At 49.3% G+C, this 8,661-nt stretch overlaps 1 long non-coding RNA gene across 1 annotated transcript; it reads left to right on the forward strand.

Annotated features, from left to right (window-relative positions):
- The first annotated feature begins 2,956 nt into the window (after positions 1 to 2,956).
- LOC115833722 lies at positions 2,957 to 8,411 on the forward strand. Its single transcript, XR_004029058.1, has 3 exons — positions 2,957 to 3,072; positions 7,676 to 7,751; positions 8,128 to 8,411. It is a non-coding gene; the product is annotated as an uncharacterized LOC115833722 (long non-coding RNA).
- The last annotated feature ends 250 nt before the right edge of the window (positions 8,412 to 8,661 follow it).

Raw genomic sequence — 8,661 nt, forward strand, 5'->3', positions numbered from 1 at the left:
GCCTGTAATCCCACCACTTTGGGAGGCTGAGGTGGGTAGATCACCTGAGGTCAAGATTCGAGACCAGCCTGGCCAACATGGTGCAACCTCATCTCTACTAAAAATACAAAAATTAGCCATGTGTGGTGGCGGGTCCCTGTAATCCCAGCTACTCGGATGGCTGAGGCAGGAGAATTGCTTGAGCCCAGGAGGAAGAGGTTGCAGTGAGCCAAGATTGTGCCATTGCACTCCAGTCTGGGTGACACAACAAAAACTCCGTCTCAAAATAAAAAAAAAAGAAAAACCCCAACCTTACGGCCAGGCATGGTGGCAGATGCCTGTAATCCCAGCACTTTGGGAGGCCAAGGCAGGTGGATCTCTTAAGCCCAGGAGTTTGAGACTAGCCTGGGCAATATGGTAAAACCCTGTCTGTACAAAAAAAAAAAAAAAAATCTATCTATCTATCATCTATCTATCTATCTATCTATCTATCTATCTATCTATCTATCTATCTATCTATTATCTGATACTATTTTATTGAAAATAGCCAGGCATGGTGGTGTGCCCTGTACTCCCAGCTACTCAGGAGGCTGAGGTGGGAGGATCAGCTGAGCTGGGGAGTTGAGGCTGCAGGGAGTCATAGTCACACGACTCACTCCAGCCTGGGTGAGGGAGTAAAGACCCTGTTTTTGTTTTTTTTGTTTTTTTTTTCTTTTTTTTTTTACAAAAAAAAAACAATGTGACCCTGTAGAATCTCTAAAATTCCTGCCATTGACTGTGTAAGGAGGTGGCTTTCTGTTTTGTCATACTTGGGCACTGTTGGAAGCTCCTGTCACTTTTCCTGCACTATTTTAACGTTCTTTTTCCGAGCATTGCAACACCCATTTTGAAAACTCCATTTTAACTACATAGACAAATCAACCTTAAAATTTGGTAGTATAACGCTGATTGCAGGGTTCATCCAAAACAAAAAAATCCATTTTATTATGAAAAATGTCAAGTGTACACAGAAGTAGAATAGCTTAAAGCTTGTAAGCTGGTATTAAAAAAAAAAAAGAAAAAGAAAAAAAGCCAGGCATGATGGCTCACACCTGCAATCCAGCACTTTGGGAGACCAAGGCAGGTGGATCACCTGAGGTCCGGAGTTTGAGACCAGCCTGGCCAGCATGGGGAAACCCTGTCTCTACTAAAAGTACAAAAAATTAGCCAGATGTGGTGGGGTGCCTGTAATCCCAGCTAATCTGGAGGCTGAGGCACAAGAATCGCTTGAACCCGGGAGGGTGGAGGTTGCAGTGAGCCGAGATCGTGCCACTGCACTCCAGCCTGGGCGACTGAGTGAGACTCAGTCTCCAAAAAGGAAATAATACAACATGAACCCTATGTACACATCACTCAGTTTCAACTCAGCATTTTTTGGCTGGGCGCAGTGGCTCATGCCTGTAATCCCAGCGGCTCATGCCTGTAATCCCAGCACTGTGGGAGGCCGAGGTGATAGGATTGCTTCAGCCCAGGAGTTCAAAAATCAGCCTAGGCAACAATAATGAGATCCCTACTCTACAAAAAACAACAAAAATGGGTGTGGGGTGCACGCCTGCAGTGGCTACATGGGAGGCTGAGGCAGAAGGATCACTTGAGCCTAGGAGTTTGAGGCTGCCGTGAGTTATGTTTGCACCACTCTACTCCAGCCTGGGCAACAGAGCTAGACTCTGTCTCAATAAAGAAACCAAGGCTGGGCGCAGTGGCTCACGCCTGTAATCCCAGCACTTTGGGAGGCCGAGGTGGGCGGATCACGAGGTCAGGAGATCGAGACCATCCTGGCTAACACTGTGAAACCCCGTCTCTGCTAAAATACAAAAAAATTAGCCGGGCGTGGTGGCAGGCGCCTGTAATCCCAGCTACTCGGGAGGCTGAGGCAGGAGAATGGTGTGAACCCAGGAGGCGGAGCTTGCAGTGAGCCTAGATTGTGCCACTGCACTCCAGCCTGGGTGACAGAGCGAGATTCTGTCTCAAAACAAAAAAACCCAAAACATTTGCCACAGTTGATTTATCTCATCCTTTTTCAGTATCCCTCCCTTGTCCCTCTTTCCCTTCATTTGTTTTTAATGCTAAACTCTGCTATCTATCCTTCATTCTTTCCTTTTTTGCCAAATAATTTTAAAGCAAATCTCAGACCCCTTACATTCTACCCACAAATACTTCAGCATGCATTTCTTCCTACATAATATAACACCGTCATTATGTCTAAGCAAACTAACAATAAGTTTTTACAATAATAGCCCATATCCAAGTTTTCTGGAGTATCTCAGAAATACCTGTCCCATTGGGCTGTTTGAATTGGCTCTGTTGTATTTGCTATTATGTTTCCAGAGTCCCTTTTCCACTAGGCCTCTGCCCTTTTCTTCTTTTATTTTTATTTGTATTTATTTATTTTTTGAGATGGAGCCTCACTCTGTCACCCAGGCTGGAGTGCAGTGGCATGATCTTGGCTCACTGCAACCTCCGCCTTCCCGGGTTCGAGTGATTTTTCTGCCTCAGCCTCCCAAGTAGCTGGGATTGCAGGTGCGTGCCACCATGCCAGGCTGATTTTATATATATATATATATATATATATTATATATTTTTTTTTTTTAGCAGAGGCGGGGTTTTCACCATGTTGGCCAGGCTGTTCTCAAACTCCTGACCTCAAGTGATCTGCCTGCCTCAGCCTTCCAAAGTGCTGGGATTACAGGTTTGAGCTACCACGCCCAGTCATTTGCCCATTTTTTCTGAAATACCTTTCATGGGCTTTTAAAACAAAGCAGAACCAAAACCTGTTTCTTTTTTGTTTTTTGTTTTGTTTTGTTTAATTCTAAAGTATACACTGGTTCTAAGAAATGTGGGACCTTCAGAAATAAGGGAGGGCATGTGCACCTCCACACCCAGGGAAACCCTTGAAAGTTAACCGTGGTTGGTTTTGCAAAAATGCTTTTTAAAACTAACTCTCCCCTGCCATTGCTCTCTGCATAGGCGAGTGTCTCCCTCAAACGCCTGAGGATCTTTTCTCCCATGAGGAGCTGGAACCTGACAGCATCGAGCGACGGCCTGTCAAAGATGGTGTGTGTGTGTTCGGTCCTGGTTTCTGGAAGTGGCCGCCTTCCCATCTCCCACTGGGTCCTCCCTACTTGCATTTCTTTGCTTTGGCTGCCCTCAGGTTTGACTCTGCCCAGCCACTTGTCTGCAAGACCCCGGGGGACATGGGTTCTGCAGAGCCAGTAGAAGGGAAGGGAAGCCTGGCCTCCTGGGCTTCTGTCCTGTCTTAGACTTCCCAGGAGGGTGAACTTGCACTTGCACTTGCATTTTTGTTTTCTTGCTGAGGGACAGCAGCTGCTTGAGGCTTCCCCCTGAGAGTCACTTTCCAAGGCTTTGACCTTGATTCTATTCTGGGCTAAATGAGGACTCTGGAGGCTGGCCAGCCTCCACCACCCACAAGCTGTGTAGACTTAGGTCCGAACCTCAGTTTTATCTAGATAAGGGAAACAAAAGTACCTTTCTTTGGCCGAGTGTTACTTGGATTTTTGTTTGTTTGTTTGTTTGTTTGTTTTGAGACAGGGGTCTCATTCCATCACCCAGGCTGGAGTGCAGTGGCGCAGTCACAGCTGTAACTGCAGCCTTGATTTCGCGGGCTCAGGTGATCCTCTGACCTTAGCCTCCCAAGTAGCTGGAACTACAGGCACACACAGCACCATACTTGGATAATTTTTTGGTATGTTTTGTAGAGACAGGGTTTCGCCATGTTGTCCAGGCCAGTCTCGAACTCCTCAGCTCAAGCAATCCACCTGCCTCAGCCTCCGAAAGTGCTGGGCTTATAGGCATGAGCCACTTCTCCTGGCCTTTTTTTCCCCCAATATTAAACTTTTTATTTGGAGAGACAAGGTCTTGCTTTGTCCCTCAAGTTGATCTTGAACTCCTGGGCTCAAGGATCCCTCTGCCTCAGCCTCCCAAAGTGCTGAGATGACAGATGTGAGCCACTACCCCGGCCATGCATTTTTATTGGCAGATTTGTTTGTTTTGTAGCTTGTTAATTTATCGTTTCCCAGCCCATCCCCCTGAGCCAGGGATGTTGTTTGTAACCATCTCTCTAGGCATTTAATAATAAATATTAGGCCGGGCACAGTGGCTCACGCCTGTAATCCCAGCACTTTGGGGAGCTGAGGCAGGTGGATCACTTGAGGTCAGGAGTTCGAGACCAGCCTGGCCAACATGGTGAAACCCCGTCTCTACTGAAAATACAAAAATTAGCTGGACATGGTGTTGGGCACCTGTAATCCCAACTACTCGGGAGGCCAAGGCAGGAGAATCACTTGAATCCAGGAGGTGGAGGTTGCAGTGAGCCGAGATCACGCCACTGCACTCCAGCCAGGGCAACAGAGAGAGACTCCATCTCAAAAAAAAAAAAATAATAATAAATATTAATGGCAGTAAGTGCAGTGACACGTTCACTTATAAAGCCCCTGTCATGCACATTCTGTTCCAAGGATGTCAATGTCCCAACTTGTCCATTACTCACCGTGGCACCCCTGGAGGAGAGAGGTGGAAACCCCCATTTTCCAGATGAAGAAAGTGGTCTCTGAAACTTGCCTGAGATTGCACAGCTGATCAAAAGAAAAACCAGCATTCACACCCGCAGCCCGTCGGTAGAGTCCATGCTCTTCCTGGCCATAGAGTATTGCCTCACTGAGATTTACTGAGCACCTACTATGTGCCAAGCATTGTGGGAAGTGCTCTGTGTGCACTGCCTCATAGACACCCCACCATAGCCCTCTGAAGTTGATTGCATGATTGTCAGCCGTATTTTACAGATGAATAAGTGAGGCACAGGCTGGGTGCAGTGGCTCGTACCTATAATCCTAGTACTTTGGGAGGCCAAGGCTGGAGGATTGCTTGAGGCCAGGAGTTTGAGACCACCTTGGGTAATGTAGTGAGACCTCGTCTCTACAAAAATTAAAAAATTCACCAGGCATGGTGGTGCACCTGTAGTCCTAGTCACTTGAGAGGCTGAGGCAGGAGTTGCTGGCTAAGCCCAGGAGTTCAAGGCTATAGTGAGCTATGATCGTGCCACTGTACTCCAGCCTGGGCGTCAGAGTGAGACCCTGTCTCAAAAAAAAAAAAAAAAAAGGCACAGAGAAGTTAAGTAACTTGCCTGTGGCTACCCAGCTACGAAGTGGTAGCTCCAGGATTCAAACCCATACAGTCTGGCTCCAGAGTCCAATGAGTGTGGTCAGAAGACTGAATGTGTGTAAATGTCGGTTATACGGCATAAGCTGTGTCTGGCACCTCGCAGGCGCTCAGGTATCTTTAGTGGCACCTAAAATGTTTGACACAGCACCTGGTGTATAGAAGATGCTAAACAGATCACGGGAGTTGTCACGTCTCTGGTCTGAGCTAGATGGTCTCAGCATCTTCAGCTCAGCCCCCTGGTGTGGGGTTTCTTATCCTGGGTGCTACTGATATCTGGAGACACATTGTTCTTTGTGCTTGGGGACTGTGGGATGTTGAGCAGCAACTCTGGACTCTACCCATTAGATACAGTAGTACCCACCCCAATTTTGACTACCAAAAGTGGCTCCAGACATCGCCAGATGTGCCTTGAGGGGCACAGTTGCCTCCAGTTGAGAACCGTGGCCCAAGTGGATGCTGCCTCCCAACACCCCTGGGCTGTGGTCATCTGGTTTCTGCTGTCCCAGTGTCCCACATCCCCTCACATCATAAGGGAATGATTCCATCTACTCTGGGGTCAAATTTCTCTGCTAAACACAGGCTGAAATTTGAGGTGGCCGGCGGTGGGCGGGGGGTGGTTTCTTGCTACTGAAGTTGTTCACAGCTCAATGCAAGCATCAGGAAACCCCTAGGCCCCTGGGTGCTGCCCGCACCGCAGCCCCTCCTTCCTGCCCTAATAGTGGCCTCCTAGGTGGTTGGACTTTCTGGAATGTTTAGCACGCTCTAGCCAGTGGGGATCCCCTTGGCTGCTCCCCGCTCCCAAGCTAACCGTTCTCTGCAACCTCTCTCTCTCCAGTGGCTTTTCTTAAATCTCTTAAATAGCAACTCCCAGTTTCCTCATTCCACATCCACTCTTTTAGAAGAGCTGAGGGAGAAAGTTAATCTAGGTTAACCAGCACCTTCCTCTCTCTGTAGGTTTTTTGTTTTTTTGATGTATGGAGGAAGTTATTTCTTCATTTGACAACTTAAACAAAAAATGCTACTGTATTATCTCCAGATGGTCTTAAGGTGGCTCGTAATTCAGAGAGTTGCTTTTCTGTTTTATCTTTTTCTTTTTCTTTTTCTTTTTTTTTTTTTTGGAGACAGAGTCTCACTCTGTTTCTCAAGCTGGAGTGCAGTGGCACGATCTTGGCTCTCTGCAGCCTCTGCCTTGGTTTCAAGCGATTCTCCTGTCTCAGACTCCTGAGTAGCTGGGACTACAGGCATGCACCACCACACCTGGCTAATTTTTGTATTTTTAGTAGAGATGGGGTTTCACCATGTTGGCCAGGCTGGTCTCGAACTCCTGACATCAGGTGATCTGCCCGCCTCGGTCTCCCAAAGTGTTGGGATTACAGGCATGAGCCCCTGCGACTGGCCTGCTTTTGTTTTAAGTGAGAGATGTGAAGTAAAAGGAAAATAACAGGAAGAAGAGTAAAAGAAGACAGAGGTGCTAGGAGCCTTAGAAGTGTGGAGCTGGCCGGGCGCGGTGTCTCATGCCTGTAATCCCGGCACTTTGGAAGGCCGAGGCAAGCAGATCACTTGAGGCCAAGAGTTCGAGACCAGCCTGAGCAACATGTCAAGACCCCATCTCTGCAAAAAATACAAAAAAATTAGCTGGGTGTGGTGGTGCACATCCTGTAGTCCCAATTGCTCAGGAGGCTGAAGTGGGAGAATCGCCTGCACCTGGGAGATGGAGGTTGCAGTGAGCCGAGATCGCACCACTGCACTCCAGCCTGGGTGCAGAAGCCAGATCCTGTCTCAGAAGAAGACAGAAACACAGAGCCAGTTAACGTGGCTTTGTCTCCAACACTCTCACCTCCCCCTTGCCCTCATACCACACTTCCTGTTCCGTATCCTCTTTTTTTTGAGTTTATCATGATGGGTGTTTTAGAAAGATCCACCTGCTGTGATGTGATGTGTGTAGGGTGGTGTGGCGGGGGGGGAAGACAGATAGAGGACATGGGGAGAAGGGTGAACGACCTCCCTTTGAACCTCAAGGAGGGCCCAGCGGTCTGATGCAGGCCACCCCAGTGGAGAGAGGTTTGCATGTGGACGCCATCTGTTTCCCACTGACCTTGGCCACTGCTCGGCCCTCCCAGCTGGACCTGCCCCAAACCTACCTGATAATGGCCAGGGCGTCGAGAGCACTGAGTAATTCTCGTGGGGCCCCCGCCTGTGCAGTCATCTCCCCAGATGATCATCCAGATGGTGCAACCCCATCTTACAAGGACAAAGCTTCTTGTAGTTTCCTTCTGCTTTCTGGGTCTGGGGCTGCCTCCAAAACTGCAGGTTGAGTTTCCTCTTTCAGAACCTGTGGCTGATGTCACCAGATAATAATGCCTAGTGCCATTTGTGTTAAGCGTCTGGGTTGAACCACTCAAGCAGAGAAAGAGAGCGTTCTGTTCATGTGGAGTCCCACAGCTCAGCCTGTGCCTGACATGTTGTCTCTGCTTTGTAGGCGGGGGCACGAACAGCATCACCGTGAGGAATGCCACATTCACCTGGGCCAGGGGCGACCCTCCCACGCTGAATGGGTAAGCCGGGACGTGGACACACGTGATGGTGTGGAGAGAGCCACAGGGCTTTTGTCAGATGTGGATTCGAATTCCCAAGCACTATTCTACTAGTGTTCGTTTCTCCTGTGGCCCTGGAATCTGGGGCAGGGGTCTTTGTTTCCTTCCCCTTCCCCAGCTTTTAGCTCAGCACCTGACGTGTGGCAGGCCCTTTGCAATGCATGTTAAAGGACCGTGTGCACAGGTTCAGCTGCTCCTGAATGCTGTTATCGCAGGTGCATGTCCCACCTTCAGACCTGAGTTCTGCCCACCAGTTGTTCGTCGGCTCATTCCTCTGCCAAGCTAGGCAGTCTCACACATGTGCACTGACGTGGCCGAGTGTCCCCTTTGCCCACAGACGCGGATCTTGGTCATGCACAGCATGAGCTACTTGCCACAGGTGGATGTCATCATTGTCATGAGTGGCGGCAAGATCTCTGAGATGGGCTCCTACCAGGAGCTGCTGGCCCAAGACGGCGCCTTCGCTGAGTTCCTGCGTACCTATGCCAGCACAGAGCAGGAGCAGGACCCAGAGGAGAACGGTAGGGGCAGCCCCAGGGTTCCTCCCGCTCGGGGTGTCTGGCGCCTTGAAGGGCCACATTGGCCTCTTTGAGGTTGCCACCAGCCACTCGGGGAAGGCGGCTCATCAGGGCATGAGGGTGGAGCTGGATGGAGCCCCCTAAAGAAACAACGTGGAAAACCACCTTAGTCCCTGCAGCGCTGAATTGAGAGAGTCTCGGTGCTTTATGGCCAGGGGACGGGAGCACCAGGCTTCAGCTCAGCTGACCTCAGGGCAGGGTCTAGTGCCTTCCTGGAACACAACCTTGGACCTGATGAGTTTCAGGGTCCTTATGGCAAAAATGGAATGATGGTAATTAAAGTCCTGGCTCTC

Source organism: Nomascus leucogenys, unplaced genomic scaffold, assembly GCF_006542625.1.
Source record: "Nomascus leucogenys isolate Asia unplaced genomic scaffold, Asia_NLE_v1 002154F_13717_qpd_obj, whole genome shotgun sequence".
Lineage (NCBI taxonomy): Eukaryota > Metazoa > Chordata > Mammalia > Primates > Hylobatidae > Nomascus > Nomascus leucogenys.